Source organism: Phocoena phocoena, chromosome 17 (assembly GCF_963924675.1).
Source record: "Phocoena phocoena chromosome 17, mPhoPho1.1, whole genome shotgun sequence".
Taxonomy (NCBI): Eukaryota; Metazoa; Chordata; class Mammalia; order Artiodactyla; family Phocoenidae; genus Phocoena; species Phocoena phocoena.
Genome location: NC_089235.1, coordinates 38,752,711 through 38,776,670, shown reverse-complemented (window position 1 = coordinate 38,776,670; position 23,960 = coordinate 38,752,711). Strand labels below are relative to the sequence as shown.

The following is a 23,960-nucleotide window of genomic DNA, read 5'->3' as shown; positions in this document are numbered from 1 at the left end:
TCATTGTTATAGTATAGAGAGTATTTCCACTGCCCTAAAAATATGTTGTACTCTTCCTATTCATTCCTCCCCCAACCCTCACCCCTTGGCAACCACTGATCTTTTTAGTCTCTATAGTTTTACCTTTTCCAGAATGTCATATAGTTGGAATCATACGGTATGTAGTCTTTTCAGATTTGCCTCTTTCATTTAGTAATATGAATTTAAGTTTTCCTCATTTCCTTTCATGGCTTAACAGCTCATTTCTTTTCAGCACTGAATAATATTCCACTGTCTGGATGCACCACAGTTTATCCATTCACCTACCAAAGGACATCTTGGTTGCTTCCAAGTTTTGACAATTACGAATAAAGCTGCTATAAACATCCATGTGTAGGTTTTTTTGTGAGGACATAAGTTTCCCACTCCATTGGGTAAATACCAAAGAGCATGCCTGCTGGATTGTGTGGTAAGAGTATGTTTACTTTTGTAAGAAACTGCTAAACTGTCTTCCAAAGTGGCTGTACCATTTTGTGTTCCTACAAGCAACAAATGTGTGTTCCTCTTGCTCCAAATCCTTGCCAGTGTTTGGTGTTGTCAGTGTTTCAGATTTGGGTCATTCAAAAGATTTGTAGTAGTATTTCATTTTTGTCTTAATTTGCATTTCCCTGATGGCATATGATATGGAACATCTTTTCATATATTTATTTGCTATCTACATATCTTCTTTGGTGAGGTGTTTGTTAAGGCCTTTGGCCCATTTTTTAACCTGGTTGTTTTCTTATTGTTGAGTTTTAAGAGTTCTTTGTACATTTTCATTAACAAAATATTTGGTCAACCATCCTTTGTCAGTTCTATTTTTTGCAAATATTTTCTCCCAATCTTTGGCTTGTCTTTCAATTCTTTTGAATTGCCTTTTGCAGAGAAGAAGTTTTTAATTTTAGTAAAGCCCAGCATGTCAACTATTTCTTTCATGGATCATGCATTTGGTGTTACATCAAAAAAGGCATCACCATAGTCAAGGTCATCTAGGTTTTCTCTTATGCTATTTTCTAGGAGTTTCATAGTTTGCATTTTACATTTTGACCTATGATACATTTAGAGTTAAGTTTTGGAAAGAGAGGTCTGTGTTTAGATTCTTTTTTTCTTTGTTTGTTTTTCTGCATGTGAATCTCTGGTTGTTCCAGCACTATTTATTTCTTAAACAGATTATCTTTGCTCCATTGTATTATCTTTTCTCCTTAGTCAAAGATCAGTTGACTATATTTATGGGGGTGTATTTCTAGGCTCTCTATTCTGTTCCATTGATCTATTTGTACATTATTTTTGTCAGTACCTCACTGTCTTCATTACTACAGCTTTATAAAGTCTTGAGGTTGGGTAGTATCAGTCTTCCAACTTTATTCTTCAATATCATGTTGGTTATTCTGCGTATTTTGCCTCTTCCCATAAACTTTAGAATCAGTTTGTCAATAACCATAAAATAACTAGCTGGGATTTTGAATGAGCTTGCCTTGAATCTGTAGATTAAGTTGTGAAGAACTGACATTTTGATACCATTGAGTTCTCCTATCAATGAACATGAAATATCTCTCCATTTACTTTGGTTCTTTGATTTTGTTCATTAGAGTTTTGTAGTTTTCCTTGTATAAATCTTGAACATATTTTGTTAGATTTATACCTAAGTATTTCATTTTTGGGGGTGCTGATGTAAAGGCTATTATGTTTTTAATTTTAAATTCCACTTGTTCATTGTTGGTTTATAGGAAAGCAATTGACTTTTGTACATTAATGTTGTATCCTGCAACCTTGCTGTAATTGCTTATTAGTTGCAGGTTTTTTTTGATTCTTTGAGATTTTCTACATAGACAATCATGTCATTTGTGAACAAAGACAGTTTTATGTCTTTCTTCCCAATCTGTGTACCTTTCATTTAATTTTCCTGTCTTGTTACATTAACAAGGATTGACAGTACCACTTTGAAAAGGACTGGTGAGCATTTTGTTATAGTTTCAACAATATCTTCTTAAGATCTTTTTCACAATATTGTCTTGTCATTTTTTAAAATATCTTCTGACATTCTCCATTTCTAACTTAAATTGATTATTTGTGGCTTTTCTCTTTTTTTCTTGATCTGTGTCTTGGAGAGGTCTCTCAAATGCATTGCTTCTTATAATGAAACAACTTTTGGTCTTGTCAATACTGTCTATTTTATGTATGTTTTCTATTATATCAGTTTCTATTCTTACCTTTCAGTTTCTTTTCTTTTATTTAGGTTTATTTCACTGTTCTATTGTTAACTTCATGAGACAGATGTTTAGCTTTTGATTTCATCTTTTCTTCTTTTGTAATGAATACCCTGCATTTCCTCTGAGAATGGGCCTAGCTGCATTCCACAATATTTTGATTATCATAAGTTAGTCAAATAATAAGTATACTTATTAATTCATATATATATGGAGATTTTCTATGTTTTTTTGTTAGTGATTTTAAGTTTAATAGATTTGTAGTTATAGAAAATATTTTGATCAGTAAAATCCTTTGAAATTTGTTGAGTTTCCTTGATGACTTAGCATATAGTCAATTTTTAACAATGCATAGTGTGTGTGTGCAAAGAATGGGTATTCTGCAGTTGTTGGGTACTGTTTTCTACAAGTCAATTAGTTTAAGTCTATTAATTAGTTTAAGTCAATTAAATCTATTAATCATGCTGTTCAGGTCTTCCAAATGTTTACTGATCTTTTCTCTACTTCTATCATTTACTGAGAAAATTGTGATTGTGTTTTCCACTATGATTATTGGCTTTTCTATTTCTCCTTGTAGTTCTATATTTTATTTCTATATTTTGAGATTGTGATATTAGGTAAACACAAATTAAGAAAGGATTAAAATGGTTGACCCTTTCTTATGTTTCCCTCTTTGTCTCTAGTTATGTGTTTCATCTATTTTGATACTAGTATAGTTTAATTAGCTTTTTTGTATTAAACAATCATTAGGATTGCAAGTGTGGGTGGCAGTAGTGTCTGTGGAGACCACGGCTGTGACAGCACTCCAACTCACTCCTAGCTCCAGTCTCCATCATAGAGCTGGGGAGAGAGCCTCCGCCAGTGACCCAGGGCAGCACAGGAATCCAGACCCGAACTCCAAGTTGGGAGACAAGCTGAGCAAGAAGAAGGGGTACAATGTGAATGATGAGAGGGCTAAGGACAAAGACAAGAAGGCCAAAGGAGCTGGGACAGAAGAGGGAGAAACCCCGAAGGACAATGAGACCCAGGGTGCTGCAGAGACCCCAGAGGTGAAGGAGGACAAGGAGGAGAAGCTGGAGAAGGATGCCTAGGATGCTGCCAACAAGCCTGAAGACAAGGAAGGTGAGAAAGACAAAGAGGCGGCCAAGGAAGACACTCTGAAGGCAGAGACGGAGCAGACGGAGGGAGCTGAGTAGAAGCCGGGGCCCCCAAAGGATGCTGAGCAGGAGCCGGCGGCTGCCTCCGGCCAGCTGCAGGTGGCAACGCCCCTAAAGCTTTGGAGACCTAGGCTGCGGAGCCCTTGGCCCCACCAAGGATGACAAGAGCAAGAAGGGAGAGGAACCCACAAAGCCTCAGGCTCCTGCAGCTCCTGCCGCGCAGGAGACAAAAAGTGACGGGGCCTCATCTTAAGACTCAAAACCCGGCAACACTGAGGCTGCCCCATCCTCCACGGAGACCCTGGCAGCCACGGAAGCACTCAGTTCCATGCCTAAGGCCAAGCCCCTGCAGCCCCCACAGACGAGGTCAAACCTGCCGAGACCCCAGCAGCTAATTCCGATCAAACATTAGCAGTGAAAGAGTAAGAAGGACAACCAATGGAATGAAGAATACCGCTTAACAACAACCTGTCTCTCTGACTCCTTCTCTGTCTTTTTGTCTCTCTGTCTCTCTCCTATACTAACTTGTTTCAAATTGGAAACAATGGTATGTGTTGCCAAGAACAAGCATGTGGTCCTATCAAGGGAGGGAGGGTGTTGGGAGAATCCAAATAGTATTTTTGTGGGTAAATACCTAATATACTTTCAGTCAACTCTACCAATCAGTCCTGGATTTTAAAGATCAATGTCTGAAAGTACAGTACATCTTTTGTACCTGAACTGCTGTTACATGCACTCCGCCACTAAGATCCGAACATCTTGTCTTCTGCAAGGGGATTGGGAGTGATGCGTTTGATTCTGCCCACAGGGCCTGTGCCGAGGCAATCGGATGTTCATGAAGCCAGCATTTTCTGTTTTCTTTTTCATTTACAGCTTTCTTATTTTGATTTTTTTTTTTAATGTTGTGGATGAATGCCAACTTTCAGACAGCCTGCTTAGCCTGTTCACATGTATCTTGATGCCAATACTCCATTCTTCCTCCCCAGGTCTTTTTGGGAGCAACAAACATTCTTTCATCCTACTTAGCCTCCCTAGATTTCTCATGACCAGTTAATGTATGTCCATGGTTGGGTGCACCTGTAATTCTGTTTACTGGTCAGTGGAAATGAAAAAAAAGTCTGCATTCATCGCAGTTCCAGTTTTCTCTTCCATCCTGTCACAAACTCCAACACACCACTCATTAGAAAATGGAAAAAAAAATAAAAAAACAAAAAAAATGTGTACAGCAGATGCATTGAAATTATATGTAATTGTGTAAATGGCGCAGCAGTAATAAAGATAAACAATTAAAATAAAAAAGATTGTAAGTGGTATCTTTTCCATCCTTTAATTTTCAACTTTTTGTTCCTTATTTTGAGATGTATTATTTATAATCAACAAATAGTAAATTTTACAAGTTCAATATGACCACTTTTGTCTTTTAATAGGAGCATATAATTACTGACATTTTGGGTTTAAATCTCCTATTTTATATTCATCTTCAATTAACCTAACTTTCTTTATGCTGTTTTCCTTCTTTCTTGCCTTGTTTTTTTTGGTAGATTTTTCTTAATATCCTATCTTTGCCCTCCTCCCCCCAATCAACATTAGCTTGGTAGCTATACAATTACTATTCTTTCAGTGGTTATCTTGAATAATACAAGGTGCATCTTTAAATTATCCAAAACTAATATTGCTTGATTCTTTTATCCATTTTCTTGACCCTATAATGATCTTGAAATACTTTAACTCCATTTACTACCCTCTCAACTTTTGTGCTATTTTTTGTCTTGTATCTTAATTCTAAGCACTGCTTCTTTGACTTTCTGTGTTTCATGTTTACTATTTTCTTCTTACTTTACTTTCAAAAACAGAAAAAATCCTATCTTCACAGAATTTATATTGCTATTGGGGAGACAGTCAAAATAAAAATAAATAACAAAACATAGAGTATATCAGATGATGATAAATATTTCAGAAAAATAAAACAGGGAAGGATGATATGAAATGTTGGGAAGCATGGTTGAAATTGTAAATGAGGGTGATCAGGGAAGACCTTGAGGTTTGAGCAAAGATCTACAGGAGTTAAGAAATCTATGAAGAAATCTATAGAAGAGCATTTGTAGACACGGTACTTTCTATTTGTAAATGGAAAGGCTCTGAGGTAGAATTGTACCTAACATCTTCCAATATCAGCTAGAAGGCTGGGATGGCTGGAGTTAAATGAGTGTGAGAGTAGAAGTGATGATATCAGAAGGGTAGTGAGGTTTTTATGAAGAGGTAAAAAGGTGGGAGTCAAGTGATTTAACTAGGGCTTTGGTAGAAGGATTTTTGGCTTTTATTATGATATAAAACCCAATTTAAGAGAAACAATGGTAGTTGAATGCAAAATACAACTTTTTTTAGCTTACATTTTTAGAGGGCTTATTATACACCAGGCACTGTTTTAAGTTCCTTATGTGCAGGATTTTATTTCATAGTGTATAAGAAAAATGTAGATTTCACACAGGTTAATTAACTTACCCAGGCTCACAGCTTGTATGCAACAAAGCTAGGAGTCACATCCATGAGGTCTCTTAATTGTAATTCTACATTTCTCTGAATTGTCATTTAATGACAGAATATTTACCGATCATCTGGAGAGATCTAACTCTGAACTCTATCGATGAGCTTTTCTGCTTCCTCTTATTTCAGTGCACATAGTGTCAGCAAGTGACCCCAAGATATTCAGTTGGTTTACCATGTGAATTATTTACTTGTTCTACGTTTTACTGACACATGCTACACACCTAATTCTGAGCCATTTTTTCAGAAATGCCTAATGCCAGTCCACAAGGATGGAGAAAGTTACCGTAAATGGATGCATCCAAACTAAACATCATTACTGAAAAAAAAAATTGTGTCTCATAGAGGACATTGGTATATGAGTTATTTTAACATACGATAAGATCTTTCACCTATATCTGAGTGACTGGTTATGTTCCTTTTACACTTTTTATAATATAAAATACAAATTAAATGAATAGACTATACAAGAAAACCCTGTACTTGAAATAATCCCATGTTACATTTGTAATGTCACAAATGAGTAGTATATGCATTCTTTAGTCTATCACCTTTATCTTCATGCCTGATTAGCCCTCCTCAGAAGCAGGGCTGCTGGCTAACCCAACCCCTGTGGTACAATCAGGGGGTTGTGCAATTCATTATGTTTTGTACACAATTTGGCTAGAAACCTGAAGATTTATTGATGCAATGTAAAATATTAGGTGGCAGGTAAAAATAGGCCTGTTAATGAATGTGATTAGAGCAGCAGCTGGAATGAATTGCAGTGTTTGCAACATCAATGGAATTAATAGACCTTAAAATATTCAGCGAATCAATTAAAAGTCTTCTTTGAGATTCAAAAAATGTGTGTTCATGTGCTTAACTTTAAAATGAGCACCGGGAGAAGAAATGGCCAAACCTTCTGTCAGAAAAGTGTTTAAAGAGTCCACAGGCGTCTGACTGTTTCTGGGTCCAACCAGCTTCTGAAGGAAGCCCTCGTGGGCTGAGCGGCAGGAAGCTCAGAACACAGGCTCCAGACTGTGCTTCCAAAAATTAAACAAGAGAAGCATGTGAGAGCAATTGAAATGGGTATCCTGGCCACACTCCCTGAGGTTCTGCAACCTCATTAACCTTTGAGAAGAGCACAGCTTCCTACCAGGATGAAAGAATAAAAGAAGATGATAGTTTCTTAAGTGTGTTCTTCTCTAATGGTCACCCCAAAGACCTTGAAAAGTTTCAATCCAGAAGTTTTGGGCTGAAGAGTCTTGTATAAAAGTCCTTGGGAGGAATTACTTGGACAGCATCATGTACAAGCAATGGAACATAGATATTATCTAGCATTCCCAAAACTAGATTAATTAGCACCCATTCCCCCAACTAACAAACAAATTAAATAGGCTTTTTAAAGCTATGCCTTTATGTCTTTGCCTCCAGGGAAGAGTCAAAGAAAGCACTCATTGTCCTCATAATTGTTTTACAATGCAAAGTTGAAAGTTTCTCTTTAAATTAGTATAAAGTAGAAGCATAAGATAATAAAGCGAGGGAAATTATTTTGTTTAGACTATGATTGTCTAAAACCGTATTTTAATTTTGGGGCTATATTCATGCCTTATTCCATGGCTAAGTTCAAAAGATATCTTCTTGTTCGCAGGTTAACTACCTCCTACGTGATTTCTTTTTTTTTTTTTAATTTCCCTCATAGACTTTATTTATTAAATTTTTTATTTTTTTGGCTGTGCTGTGGGGCTTGTGGGATCTTAGTTTCCCGACCAGGAATTGAACCCAGGCCCTCAGCCGTGAAACTGTGGTGTCCTGAACACTGGACTGCCAGGAAATTCCATCCTACACAATTTCTATGATATTTTTTTTCTTATTGCATCAGTAGGGAGCTGGGCAGTGTCAGAAATCGAGCTGTCATAACTTTTGCGAAGATGACTTCAGGATTTCTGAACCTGTAAAACATCCTACTGCTTTTTTAGTGCCCATGGCTCCAAGCTACAATGTTACCCCTAAATCTAAGCAGACAGAATGAAAGCCATCATGTATAGTGCTAAAGCACAAAGCAGAAAACTTGAAAATAGGTAAGAAATAGTTTTGAATTTATTTGAACGTCAGCACTAGAAGCAAATCGGTCAACCCGAGGAACGTATGACATTAAGTTTGAGAGAGAAGCCTTTGCGGGTGTTTCAAGGAGCTTGGCGGTTGAGGTGCTGGTCCCTTATTATGCCATGTTTTGTGTCTAAATATATGGTTTTCCTTTCCCTTGATTTAGCAATGTCATGGATGCTACACTTATGCTTCACAGTCATGACTATAGACTTTTTATTTGACACATAAATGGAACAAAGTAAGAAGAAAAAAGAGTATGAAAAAATCCTGAAGTAATAGAGAAAGAGTTGAAGGAAGGGATAGAGAGAGATGAGGGTGTGTGGACACTTCAGATAGAAGGCCTGACGTATAACCAGTAGATAACTAAGTCTTGGAGATGTAACGCACAGCACAGTGACTGCAGACCACAACACCACATTATAAACATCAAACTTAAGAAGGTACTAGATGTGAATTATTCCCACCACAAAACAGAAATGATAATTATTTCATGAGTGGTGGTGTTAGCTAATGCTATAAGGGCAATCATATTGCGATACAGAAGTGTATCAAATCAACGTGTTGTACACTTTAAACTCACACAATGTTTATATGTTAAATATATTCCCACTAAGAAAAAAGAAGACCTGTTTCAAATTCACCCAGCTGGGATGAAAGGCAAGAAACAGGAGAACGGGGAGAAGAGGTTGGGGAAATGAGAGTATTTATCTCATGGCCACGAAGGAAAAGTTAGAGACTGTAGCCAGGGTGGTAGAAAACAGTGCTGAGTATCATCATGGTGCTAGTGACAGATTGCAACCTACGATTTATTTTTGGGAATCTTTGTAAATCAGATATTGGCGTGTTAAAGAGTGCCTATTTTTTGAACATTTGCCTTGGATGTACCAGTGTTTTTTTTTTAATTTTTAAAAAATTAATTGATTAATTAATTAATTTTTGGCTGTGTTAGGTCTTCGTTGCTGCGTGCAGGCTTTCTCTAGTTGCGGCGAGAGGGGGCTACTCTTCGTTGTGGTGCACGGCCTTCTCACTGTGGTGGCATATCTTGTTGCGGAGCATGGGCTGTAGGAGCAAGGGCTTCAGTAGTTGTGACACATGGGCTCAGTAGTTGTGGCTCGTGGGCTCTAGAGCACAGGCTCAGTAGCTGTGGTACATGGGCTTTGTTGCTCCACAGCATGTGGGATCTTCCAGAACCAGGGCTCAAACCTGTGTCCCCTACACTGGTAGGTGGATTCTTAACCACTGTGCCACTAGGGAAGTCCCTGTATCAGTGTTTTTAGCCACACTGCATTTTCTTTTAAGACAAGCTTAATGCTCTTCTTTGTCATTCAGCACATCTCCTGTCAGAAGTGGATGATTTGCTGACGTTTTAGTACCAATCTATTTCCTCACTAAAGGCTGAATTAGAGACTTTATGCACAAAATATGGATTTCAAGAAATCTTGCTGTTGGGCTTCCCTGGTGGCACAGTGGTTGAGAGTCCGCCTGCTGATGCAGGGGACACGGGTTTGTGCCCCAGTCCGGGAAGATCCCACGTGCCGCAGAGCGGCTGGGTCTGTGAGCCACGGCTGTTGAGCCTGCGTGTCCGGAGCCTGTGCTCCACAGTGGGAGAGGCCACAACAGTGAGAGGTCCACGTACCACAAAAAAAAAAAAAAGAAATCTCCCTGCAGAGGTTAATGTGCTTGAAGGTCAATGAAGTAAGGTGTGTTTTGGAAGAACATAATATAAAGCATTTTAAAAAATATAGATTTGAGAGATCTTTTGCAAGCCTTATTGTCTAAAATGCAATGCTTAGTTTCTGTGAGATTAATATACCCACAAAAGAAATCATTACTTGTACTTTGACTGAGTTGTTTCTGAAGCTACTGTAACACCCAATCTCTACTGAATACAATATGCCAGGGCAGCAGTGAAACTATAACTCTGTCTGGTGGGATTACGTTGTTTAAGTAGAAAGCAAGATTCAGGCAAGGTGTTTTGCAACAATGTGTCCTCCAAATAACAGAGTATTTACTGATTCACCAAGAAAACTTCAGTGTTCAAAAGGGCTGTGGATGTCACAAACAATTAGTGTGTCTATGAAGGATCTTTTGCAATTCCCAGAGAAGACAGGAAAATGTTATATAGAATGTGAAATGTAGGGGTCATTTCAAAAGTAATGGATACCGACACAGAGCTACAAACAATTTTAAGGTTTACACATCACTCAAAGAAATTGGATTAGAGCCAGAGAAAAAGATGTTTTATATTACAGTTTCAAAAAAAAAATCTTAAGGTCATTTGGTACAAGACAGAATAATATCTACCTTCTTTTGAAATGTAGTGTACATGAAGGCAAAGTGTTCTATGTCATTTCTGAGGTAAAATGTTACCATTTTGAGCATACTTCTTTCCAAAAGACTTCATACTAACAATAGCCTATACATATTAAAATAGTTTATAAGTGGCATGTAAATAAAGTACCTAAATCCTAGTGTTCAAAAGTCCTACCTTCTGCTGAAAGAATTGCTCATCAGGTATTTCATAGCCTTTGTCTAAATTGTCAAAGAGGAGCAGACTGCCATTTGCTTTTCTTAGAAACACATTAACCAATTTAGTGCTTTGACTCAGACTTGGGATGATATTTGTGGGCACTGGTTGGGAGAATGGTTGATTCTTTGAGGCAGGGCTCTGGAGGCCATCATGAAAGTTACCTCTATCTCTGTGGACCTTGTAGTACTTTGAATGGTGGCCTCCAAAAAGTTATGCTCACATCCTAATTCCTGAAATCTATGGATGTTATCTTATTTGGAAAAAGCATCATTGCAAATGTAAGTCAAGGATCTTGAGATAAAGAGATCATCTTGGATTATGTGGTGTGCCCTAAATCCTTATGATGTCCTTATGAGAGAAAGGCAGGGGGAGATTTGAGACAGAAGGAAGAACACAGAGGATAAGGCAATGTGAAGACACAGAAGAGATTGGAATGCTATGGCCACAGCTACAGGAAGTCGGGAAATGCCAGTGGCCACCAGAAGCTGGAAGAGGTAAGGAAGTATTCTCCCCAGAGCCTCCTGAGGGAGTGTGGCTTGGTGGATACCTTGATTTTGGACTTTCAGCCTGCAGGACTGTGAGAAAATAATTTTTATTGTTTTAAGCACCAGGTTTGTGGTATAGTTTGTTATATATAATGGCCACAGGAAACTAATACGGGAACGTTTAACTCCTATGGTTCCTATATATCAAAATAAAAAGAACAGTGTGCCATGTAGAACATGGTCTAGCTTGCTCACCGTCCATGTCTCATTCTGCACTCACATGAGGTCATAAACACACTGGGAGGTGACAGAAAAGATGGAGCAAATAGTCCTAAATTCCAAACATGTGAGGAAAGATAGGAACCATTTCTAATGGCATGCTTACCACGATATCTCTCCTTGTTCCTTTTTACTTGCCTCCTGTCCACCATTTTGGCCTTGGGAAGAGGAGGACAGGTGAGACACAGGAAGAGGAAAGCATTAACAGGAAGCAAGAAATAAACTGAAAATAGAAAAGACTCTTCTCTGACAAGAAAGTACAATTATGGTAAATAGATGAAGAAACTGAAAAATAAATACACAAACACACAAACAAAGAAAACAGATACAAATCTAGGATAGGTATAAATTAACAATGAGAAAATAATGTGACTTTTTTCACAACCTTAACATTTGATGAAGTAGGTAGATTATACAATCAAATTAGGAGACAAAATATTTCTATGTCTTTTGCCAAAGCTGCTGAAAAAAGAAACACAACAGTGTGCATAACATCATTTAATTTTAAACAGTTTTGTTTTTGTTTTTGTTTTTTTTTGGTCTTGAACAGCCTGGAGTATATTGTTTTGGCCCTTATTGAAGTCAGAGACTCTGTTCTTGATCCCTAGTTTCTGTTCTCTCTCTCTCTCTCTTTTGCCATACTTTTTAGGTGGGGTTCCTCAAGTTTCCCTTGAAGGGGATAAGTCTTCTTGATCTTATTTCTAGATCTCCTCAGTCAATTCAATTTAGGATGTTAGTTCAACAAATTAACTTGTCCCTTCACTAGTGTATTTTAGCTTTGGGCCCCTTGGATTTAAGTAGGTTACATATTGATGTTTTATTAGGAAACTTTGACTTCATAAAATAGCAGCCCTGTCCTCTAAAGTCTAAAGTAATGGAGGTTCCTCTCAGCGAAAAGAAATATATATCTAGACAACCCTGCATGCTCACTCAAGCTGGCTTATATCCAGATGCCATGAGGGGACTGGGAACATCTGAGGATGCATCTAGATATTTGCTCAGACTGCTGCTACTGGTGAGGAAACTCTTGTCTTCTTTGGGTTAAGAAGAAGAAGGCAGTGCTCTCAAAGTGAAGATAGATTCAATTTGCTTCAATTCAAACAGTTGTAGGAATAATTTGCTGAGTCGGCACATTGCAAATGGCTTTGTGGAATGCTCTCATGGGGACCACAGTTGCTCCAGAAGACGTCTGCTCAAACTGCTCAACTGCCATGGCCTGAACCTGGATCTCAGGTCTTCCTGATCTATCCACCATTTTTCTTTCCTTCACTAGGCCCCTCTGCACACATTCTACTTTAAATAAGCCTAGCTAATTAACAGTGATGTCATGCTCCTGGGATTTTGTCAGAGACACCTTTCCCTTCATCCCTGCCTAATTGAGATCCTAGTCATTTCAAGGTCATGCCTAATCTAAACCTTCCAAACATAGCTACATACTTCCTCCTCAGCAGTCAAGCATGTCACACTGCTGGAACCTCTATCCTGGCCCTTCTCTCATCTGTCCTGATTCACAACTGATGGCTATTTCTGACTCTCTCCTGCTAAACTGTGACTTCCTGGGGACTTGGGTCTTACTCTTCTTTGTATAACTCACAGTAACTGACAGGGGACTTTTTCTCTTGTATCTGTTCAATAAATATTATTTAATGAATTTAAAAATTCATAAGGAGCTTCTAGAGAAAAATGTGATTTGGACAGTTATAAATAATTTTAATCTCTCAGAGTTGCTGGAGAGCCCTGAAGGAACGATTGCCTGGAACACCCAGAAATCAAGTAAATGTTTGAAAATTAAGAAAGCAATTCATTGTCCATAAGTATATAGACAGAAATGTTGGAATTAGCTCAGAATTTGCCTTGTGCAAATTTACTGTAGATGGTAAAACCAAAGATCATTGTTGCCAAACTCAATCATTTGGAGTGTCTTGCTTGGGTTGTGGCAACAGTCTCCTAGCTGGTCTCCATCCTGCCTGGTGTCTCCTTCAAGCCACAGTCTTCACACAGGAATATTTAGAAAATAAAAAGGTGACCTTGCCTTGATCCTGCTGTTGGGATGATGTCCAGATGCTGTGGCCTGGCATCTAAGGCCTCTATGACTCTCCCTTGCTTGCCTTTCCAGTGATGTCTCTGTAGATTGTTCACACTCTCCTTTCAGATTCATTGCTTCTTTTCTGATTCCATGCTCTCTCAGGCCTCTGTTTCTCGGGGGAGTTTTTTTCCCTGACTTTTCTCCTTCTTCTCATCTTCAAAATAATTCCTTCTTATCCTTTCAACTTAGTTGAAACAAATTTTTCAGACTGAGTGTGCTCCATGTGCAAATGCTATCATAGCACCTTCTAGGACAGCACTCTGTCCTACACTCTTTTTTAGTACTTGATGTCTTTTCCCTATAGAGGGCCAGGATTGCATCTTATAAGTCTGGAGCCTTGGGAATCCTTAGTGCAGAGGAGCTGTTTTAGGCAATGATACAGATAAGTTTCCCCAGAAAGAACACATAGACTAAAGGGCATCAGGCTGAGAAAGGAGACCCAAGGAAGACCAGCTTTCACAGGGTCTGCAGAAGAAAAGTACCCACAAAAGGAGACTAAAAAGGAAGAGGAGAGTCAGAAAAGAACCAGGTTTGGAATCCAGGGGATGAAAAAGTTTCACATTGAAAAAAGGTTCAGCTGTGTGAAATATTGTAAAGAGATCAAATTAAGTAAACACTGAAAGGTACTCATTGCATTTAGTGCTTAGGAGCTCATTGGTGGCCTTCACAGTAGACCACAAGGTCTTTTTCAAGGAATTAGAATGCACACAAACACTCTCTCACACCAGATACATAACATGTGATTTGGTTTAAGCCTTTGGGATGCCTAGGTTGGTATATTTACTATACTTTTGTCATTAGGGACATAGTCCAGGCTTGAAGCACAAAGAGATATTCGGTAAAAGTTGAAGGAGGATATATTTCTGTGCTTTGGATATGATTTTAATTCCAACTCCTGTTGTATAATATAATCTTATATACTTCATCAGATTCTCCAAACCTCACCTGCTTTCCAGGCCCTCAGCTGCTAATGAGACTGATTGGTTCTGTGTGGGCCTGTCCAGTTTTGCCACCTGAGGCTGGCCAGCTGTACCCCTGGGGTCTCTGGCTCCTCAGCCGTATCCAGGCTTGGATGCAGCAGGTCACTGCATCACTGGGATGGGCTTTTTCAGCAGCCATTGAGGGAGTTGGGTGACCTGACTTGGAATTTGGAGAAGGAACTCCCTGTGTGGTGAAGCTGGGAGACTGAAGATGGGAAGGAGCTGAACAGAAAGATTTACTCTCCTTCCTCCTTGAAGGGACTGCTTTGAGTAGCTTCTCTGCACAGCCCATCTGGAGACATCCCAGGTGGCTGAGTAGTTGCACCTGCTGAACCACCAGCTGTGTGTATTTGTCGCTTTGGTAAAGCGGTGGTCAGTGCAGTGACACGCTGTGGCTTCCCAAACCTGCCCTGTCACATTCCCCTTTCATTAACTCTCACTGCCTCTGGACTCCACTTTTCAAATTAAAGCACCCCTGTCCAGGTTCTGTTTCCAGGCTGAGACATTTATCTCCCATGTCACTAAGGATGCTGGTGATTGTGGCAATACCAACAGCAAAGCCCAGACTTTTCTAGTCAAGAACTGACCTGTCCTTTTCTTCCCAACCTCATGGCAATTGATAGAGCAAGGATGTCATGTGATTTGAATGACGTGAATAATTGGTCAGGATTCATTTTGACTGATATCCTGCCTACTTTGCAAAATTTAGAAAATTGGATTGAATAAAGAAATTATTGTTTATTTGGGGGACGAGAATGCAAGATCCACATGAGAGCTCATCACTACAGCACCAGGCTCTGACTTACTCTTCTTGGCTGCATATAGCAGGAGAATAGGACCATTCAAACACCAGGAAGAAGATGATTTTATTAAAACTCCACCAATCTACTGAGTCTTCCATCAGTTGGGCTCCATCTGCACAGATGTGAAATTGTATTCTGTTGAAACAAGAGTACTTTAGGTTAAAAGTAATAAATATTATCTTACTTAATTGAGAGTTTTTTTGGATTGTTTCATAGGCTTTTGGCAACCTACCCTCTCCTCCCAAGAGGAAAAGTGAATGCAGATATCCTGGAGGAGAAGGAATAAATTAAGTGCTGGAATCTAGAGTGCGTCCCTTAGCAGCTGGACAAGAGCTGAGAGAGTGGGTGGGGATTCTGAAGAGGAATTGAGGGGAGAAAATAAAACCAGTAAGTGCCAAATTCTATTTATAGGAGTTTGGTTATGAAAGTTAGGATACATAGGATGGTTGCTTGAGGGAGAAGCTTTCATCCTTTTGTATTTTACTTTCTCAATATTGGGTTGACTTTGTCTATTTACATACTGAAGGGAAGGAGCCATCCATTGAATTAGAGTGTTGCCACAAAGAGAAAATATTTCCCTTGTTATCCAGATGATTCTTGGGATCTCACGTGAGTTCTGAAATTTTATGGTCATTTTGCCTGGGCCTCGGTGTCCCTGATTTGTAAAAGGAGGACACTGCACTAGGTGGTCTCCATGGTTGTTGGGACAGATGGAAGTTTCATGTGCATTCATTTGGCTGTGTAAGGCTGTGTTATGGGACCTGTGTTGACTTATTTTCAAGTCCCTCACTCTTTCTTCCATCTCTGAATCTCACGGCAGAAATATGTAGTATATCACTGACCACGCTTATTCTAATGGCAAGGTTACCATTCTGAACACTGTATGTGAGGGAAACATTAGGGTGGGATAGTAACAAAAAATTAAAAGTAACAAAAGAATACTTTGAGAGATTGGTTGCACATACTCTAAAGTACTGATGTGCCCAAGGAAGATGATGGAAGTAAAGATAAGTAGAGATTAGGCCAGCTGTAGACAGAGGGGGGATGGGAGAGAGCGAGAGAAAACTAATGACTTTACCATTGAAATAAACATCAGGAGCCCCATGTTCTCTTCCTAGTTGGGCAAAGCTTTACTAACTCTCAGCCCTACCAGCCATCTCTAAAATTAAAACTATCACACCTCCCTTTTGTCTCTCTGCAGCTTGGTGGGAAAGATATGCACAGTCTGTCTTACAAGTTTTTCTTGGTTCTTCTTGTTCATTGTCCCAAACAGTTTCTGTGACTGTTAGCTGATTGATACTGCAATGCCTGGGGACACAATTGAGATAGCCTCTTAAATAGGAGAAAAGCACCTATAATTTGGGTGAGTGGGGGTGGTAGGCCTACTAACTTGATTCTACTTTCTGAGAACCTACAATCTATCAAGGACTGTGCCCCGAGCTCGTGCACAGCAGTGAACAAGACCACTGGGGTCCATGGAGCCTCCATCCTAGATCAGGCTTTCTCATGGGTACATGATCATGTATTCTGTATAATGTTAAATAATTATTTCTCATTTTTTCATAGATGATTTAGAAGAATGATGAAGATTTTATTCATTCAATGAACAAACTTTTGTTGAACACTTACTGTGTATCAGTGAACTTTCAAGATGTTAGGGATAAAATACAGAACAAGGCAGACTCTGTTCTGCCTCTTCGGAGCTCATGCTTGAGTGTGGAAAACAGAGATTGAGCATATAATTATATGTGGAGTGGTAAGTGTTATGAAGAAATAAAGAAGATTGAGACGCCCACACAGGCATGTATAAATGGAAGGTCAGAGAGCAGTTGCTGAAGAGGTCATATTCAAGAAGCTTAGAGCTCATTCTCAATTATTTGAGTTTGGAAAATGTAATGCATAATAAAATTTTAATCTCTCATTTGACTTCCTACTCTTAGCTAGTATGACTATGAGTCATCTCTGTAATCAATTGCTATTTATTAGGGAGCTACATTCTCATTTAAAAGTTAATATAAGCAAAACATTATTAGAAAGGTAACTTTGGTACAAATAAATAAAGGGTTCTAAAGACAAATACTGTTTAAAAATTAACTGCTGTGTTCAGTTATCTGTGCCACTTTTTCTGAATATGGATAGTTGAGAACTGACTGTAAAATACTATTTCTAGCAGTCAATTGATCTCTTCTATAGATCAATTTTAATTTTATTATTTGTGCTTCATTCTTAAAGAGAGTTAATGTTTCCCAATTTACTTTGTTATGTTTCAAATTAATCATATGCTATGACACTCTATGAAATCATTTCTGAAATTCTAGCTTGAGATACTAATGACTTACTTGCTGTGACCATTAGCAGACTGATGCTGCTAGGGACAGATAGACAATCAGATAGCCTTTCAAATGGAAGAAAATACCTATGATTTGGGTAAATGGAAGAGGCTGGACTACTAGCTTCATTAAGACCTGATGCTTTGGCCTTCTGACTAAAATCTGGAACAAAACAAAGATGCCTACTCTTACCACATCAATTCAACATAGTATTGGAAGTCCTAGCCACAGCAATCAGGCAAGAAAAAGAAATAAAAGATATCCAACTTGGAAGGGGAGAGGTAAAATTGTCATTACATGCAGATCACTAAGGGCTCCACACAAAAACTACAAATCTAATAAATGAATTCAGCAAAGTAGCAGGATACATGATTAACATTCAGAAATTGGTTGCATTTCTTTACAATAACAATGAAATATCAGAAAGAGAATGTAAAACAACAACAAAAAAAATACCTTTTAAAAGTGCACTGAAAAAAAAAAACCCTGGGAATAAACCTGATCAAGGAGGTGAAAGACTTATATGCTGAGAAACATTATAAAAGGAAATAAGAGGATTCAAAGAAATGGAAAGATGTCCCATGCTCTTGGATTGGAAGAATTAATATTGTTAAAATGGCAATACTACCTAAAGCAATCTACAGATTTAATGTGATCCCTATCAAATTACCAATGACATTATTCACAGAACTAGAATAAATAATCCAAAAACTTATATGGAACCATAGGACCAGAATTGCCAAAGCAATCCGAGGATCAAAAACAAAGCAGGAGGTATAACACTCCCAGACTTCAGACAATACTACAAAGCTACAGTAATCAAAACAGTGTTGTATTGGTACAAAAACAGACATATGGATCAATGGAAGAGAATAGAGAGCCCAGAAATAAATCAACAAAGGAGGGAAGAATATAAAATGGGAAAAAGACAGTCTCTTCAACAAGTGCTGCTGGGAAAGGTGGACAGCTGCATGTAAATCAATGAAGTTAGAACACACCCTCACACCATGCACAAAAATAAACTCAAAATGGTTAAAGACTAAACATGAGACATGACACCATAAAACTTCTAGAAAAGAGCAAAGGCAAAATATTCTCTGGCATCAACCATACCAATCGTTTCTTAGGTCAGTCTTCCAAGGCAATAGAAATAAAAACAAAAATAAACAAATGGAATCTAATCAAACTTACAAGCTTTTTGACAGCAAAGGAAACCATTAAAGAAAAAAAAAATGAAAAGACAAGCTATAGAATGGGAGAAAATATTTGCAGATGATGTGGCTGACAAGAGCTTAATCTCCAAAATATATAAACAGATTATACAACTCAACAACAATGAAACAAATGACCCAATCAAAAAATGGGCAGAAGGCCTTAATAGTCGTTTCTCCAAAGAAGACATACAGAGAGCCAGTATGCACATGAAAAGATGCTCAACATCACTAATTATTAGAGAAATGCCAATCAAAACTACAGTGAGGTCACCTCACACCAGTCAGAATGGCCATGATCAAAATATCTACAAATGATAAAGTCTGGGAGGGTGTGGAGAAAAGGGAACCCTCCTACACTGGTGGTGGGAATGTAAATTGGTACAGCCACTATGGAAACCAGTATGGAGGTTCCTTAAAAAACTAAAAATAGTGGATGGACCTAGAGTCTGTCATACAGAGTGAAGTAAGTCAGAAAAAGAAAAACAAATACAGTATGTTAACACATATATATGGAATCTTAAAAAAAAAATGGTTCTGAAGAACCTAGGGGCAGGACAGGAATAAAGACACAGATGTAGAGAATGGACTTGAGGACATGGGGAGGGGGAAGGGTAAGCTGGGACAAAGTGAGAGAGTGGCATGGACATATATAGATTACCAAATGTAAAATAGATAGCTAGTGGGAAGCAGCCACATAGCACAGGGAGATCAGCTTGGTGCTTTATGAGCACCTAGAGTGGTGGGATGGGAAGGGTGGGAGGCAGATGCAAGAAGGAGGAGATATGGGGATATATGTATATGTATAGCTGATTCATTTTGTTATACAGCAGAAACTAACACACCATTGTAAAGCAATTATACTCCAATAAAGATGTTAAAAAAAAAACAACTAAAAATAGAATTACCATATGATCCAGCAATCCCACTCCTGGGCATATATCTGGACATAATAATTCAAAAAGATACATGCACCCCTATGTTCATAGCAGTACTATTCACCATAGTCAAATCATGTCCATCAACAGATGAATGGGTAAAGATGTGGTACGTATATACAATGGAATACTACTCAGGCATGTAAAAGAACAAAATAATGCCATTTGCAGCAACATGGATGCAACTAGAGATTATCGTACTAAGTGAAGTAAGTCAGAAAGAGAAAGAAAAATATCATATGATATCACTTATATGTGGAATCTAAAATATGGCACAAATGAACCTATCTACAAAACAGAAACAGACTCACAGACATAAAGAACAGATTTGTGGTTACCAAGGGAGAGGTGGGGACAGAGAGGGATGGACTGGGAATTTGGGGTTAGTAGATGCAAACTATTAGATTTAGAATGAATAAACACCAAGGTCCTACTGTATAACATAGGGAACTATAACCAGTCTCCTGGGATAAACCATAATGGAAAAGAATATGAAAAAAAGAATATATATGTGTAAAACTAATTCACTTTGCAGTACAGCAGAGATTGGCACAACATTGTAAATCAACTATACTTTTTATTTTTAATAGATCTTTTTTTGGAGTATAATTGCTTTACAATACTGTGTTAGTTTCTGTTGTACACCAAAGTGAATCAATCATATGCATACATATATCCCCATATCCCCTCCCTCTTGAGCCTCCCTCCCATCCTCCCTATCCTACCCCTCTAGGTCATTGCAAAGCACTGAGCTGATCTCCCTGTGCTATGCTGCTACTTCCCACTAGCTAGCTATTTTACATTCAGTAGTATACATATGTTGATGCTACTCTTACATCGCCCTAGCCTCCCCCTCCCACCCTGTGTCCTCAAGTCCATTCTCTATGTCTACGTCTTTATTCCCGCCCTGCAACTAGGTTCTTCGGTACCACTTTTCTTTTCTTTTCTTTTCTTTTTTTACATTCCATATATATGCGTTAGTGTATGGCATTTGGTTTTTTTTTTTAATGATTTTTAAAATTTTTTATTGCAGTATAGTTGATTTACAGTGTTGTGTTAGTTTCAGGTGTACAGCAAAGTGAATCAGTTTTACATATACATATATCCACTCTTTTTTAGATTCTTTTCCCATATAGGCCATTACAGAGTATTGAGTAGAGTTCCCTGTGCTCTACTGCAGGTCCTTATTAGTTATCTATTTTATATATAGTAGTGTGTATACGTCAATCCCAATCTCCCAGTTTATCCTTCCCCCCTTTACTGCCTGGTAATCATAAGTTTGTTTTATTTTTTTTAACGTCTTTCTTGGAATATAATTGATTTACAATGTTGTGTTAGTTTCTGCTGTGTAACAATGTGAATCAGTTATATGTTTACATATATACCCATATCCCCTCCCTTTTGTGTTTCCCGTCCACCCTCCCTATCCCATCCCTCTAGGTGGTCACAAAGCACCAAGCTGATCTCCCCATGAGACGCAGCTTCTTCCCACCAGCTATCTTACATTTGGTAGTGTATATATGTCAATGCTACTCTCTCACTTTGTCCCAGCTTACACTTCCTGCTCCCTGTGTCCTCAAATTCATTCTCTATGTCTGTGTCTTTATTCCTGTCCTGCCCCTAGGTTCATCAGAACCTTTTTTTTTTTAAGATTCCATATATATGCATTAGCAATATGGTATTTGTTTTTCTCTTTCTGACTTCCTTCACTCTGTATGACAGACTCTAGGTAGTCAATCCACCTCACTACAAATAACTCAATTTCATTTCTTTTTATGGCTGAGTAATATTCAATTGTATTTATTTGCCATATCTTCTTTATCCATTCATCTGTTATGGGCATTTAGGTTGGTTCCATGTCCTGGCTATTGTAAATAGTGCTGCAATGAACACTGTGGTTCATGTCTCTTTTTGAATTGTTTTCTCAGGGTATATGCCCAGTAGTGGGATTGCTTGGTCATGTGGTAGTTCTATTTTTAGTTTTTTAAGGACACTCAATACTGTTTTCTGTGGTGGTTGTATCTATTTACATTCCCAACAACAGTGCAGGAAGGTTCCTTTTTCACAACTCCCTTACCAGCATTTATTGTTTCTAGCTTTTTTGATAATGGCCATTCTGACCGGTGTGAAGTGATAGTTTTGATTTGCATTTCTCTAATAATTAGTGATGTTGAGCATCTTTTCATGTGCCTCTTGGACAGCTGTATGTCTTCCTTGCTGAAATGTCTCTTTAGGTCTTCCGCCCATTTTTTATTTGGATTGGTTTTTTTTTTTGATATTGAGCATTATGAGCTTTCTGTATATTTTGGAGATTAATCCTTTGTCCATCATTTCAATTGTAAATATTTTCTCCCATTCTGAGATTGTCTTTTCATCTTGTTTATGGTTTCCTTTGTTGTGCAAAAGCTTTTAAGTTTAATTAAGTCCCATTTGTTTATTTTTGTTTTTATTTCAATTACTCTAGGAGGTGGGTCAAAAATGATCTTGCTGTGGTTTATGTCAAAGAGTGTTCTTCCTATGTTTTCCTCTAAGAGTTTGATAGTGTCTGGCCTTACATTTAGGTCTTTAATCCATTTTGAGTTTATTTTTGTGTATGGTGTTAAGGAGTGTTCTAATTTCATTCTTTTACATTTAGCTGTCCAGTTTTCCCATCACCACTTATTGAAGAGGCTGTCTTTTCTCCACTGTATATTCTTGCCTCCTTTATCAAAGATAAGGTGACCATATGTGCATGGGTTTATCTCTGGGCATTCTATCGTACACCAATGATATATATTTCTGTTTTTTGCCAGTACCATACTGTCTTGATTACTGTAGACTGTGGTATAGTTGGAATTTGGGGAGTCTGATTCCTCCAGCTCCATTTTTCTTTCTCAAGATTGCTGTGGCTATTTGGGGTCTTTTGTGTTGCCATATAAATTGTAAATTTTTTTTTTTCTAATTCTGTGAAGAGTACCATTGGTAGTTTGATAGGGATTGCATTGAATCTGTAGATTGCTTTGGGTAGTATAGTCATTTTCACAATGTTGATTCTTCCCATCTAAGATCATGGTGTACCTCTCCATCTCTTTGTGTTGTCTTTGATTTCTTTTATGAATGTCTTATAGTTTTCTGAGTACAGGACTTTTACCTCTTTAGGTAGGTTTATTCCTAGGTATTTTATTCTTTTAGTTGTGATGGTAAATGGGATCATTTCCTTAAATTCTCTTTCTGATTTTTCAGTGTTGGTGTATAAGAATGCCAGAGATTTCTGTGCATTAATTTTGAATCCTGCAACCTTACCAAATTCATTGATTAGTTCTGTAGTTTTCTGGTGGCATCTTTAGGATTCTCTATGTATAGTATTATGTCATCTGCAAACTGTGACAGTTTTACTTCTTTTCCAATTTGGATTCCTTTTATTTCTTTTTCTTCTCTGATTGTGGTGGCTAGGACTTCCATAACCAAGTTGAATAAGTGGTGAGAGTGTACATCCTTGTGTTTTTCCTGATCTCAGTGGAAATGCTTTCAGTTTCTCACCATTGATATGATGTTTGCTGTGGGTTTGTCATATATGACCTTTATTATGTTGAGGTAGGTTCCCTCTATGCTCATTTTCTGGAGAGTTTTTATCATAAATGGGTGTTGAATTTTGTCAAAAGCTTTTTCTGCCTCTACTGAGATGATCATATAATTTTTATTCCTTAATTTGTTAATATGGTGTATCACATTGATTGATTTGCATATATTGAAGAATCCTTGCATCCCTGGGATAAATCCCACTTGATCATGATCCTTTTAATGTGTTGTTGGATTCTTTTGGCTAGTATTTTGTTCAGGTTTTTTGCATTTGTGTTCATCAGTGATATTAGTCTATAATTTTCTTTTTTTGTGATATCTTTTTTCTGGTTTTGGTATCAGGGTGATGGTGGTTTTGTAGAATGAATTTGGGAGTGTTTCTCCCTCTGCAGTAGTTTGGAAGAGTTTGAGAAGGATCGGTGTTAGCTCATCTCTAACTGTTTGATAGAATTTGCCTGTGAAGTTCTCTGGTCCTTGCTTTTTTTTGTTGGAAGATTTTTAATTATGGTTTCAATTTAATTACTTGTGATAGGTTTGTTTATATTTTCTAATTCTTCCTAGTTCAGTCTTGGAAAATTGGACATTTCCAACATTTTGTCCACTTCTTCGTGGCTGTCCATTTTATTGGCATATAGTTGTTTGTAGTAGTCTCTTATAATCCTTTGTATTTCTGAGGTGTCAGTTGTGGTTGCTCCTTTGCCATTTCTAATTTTATTGATTTGCATCCTCTCTTTTTCTTGAGG

General features: G+C 37.9%; 1 pseudogene; it reads left to right on the top strand.

Moving 5' to 3' along the window:
• Positions 1-429: 429 nt before the first annotated feature.
• Positions 430-3,808, top strand: LOC136136900 (brain acid soluble protein 1-like; annotated as a pseudogene).
• The last annotated feature ends 20,152 nt before the right edge of the window (positions 3,809-23,960 follow it).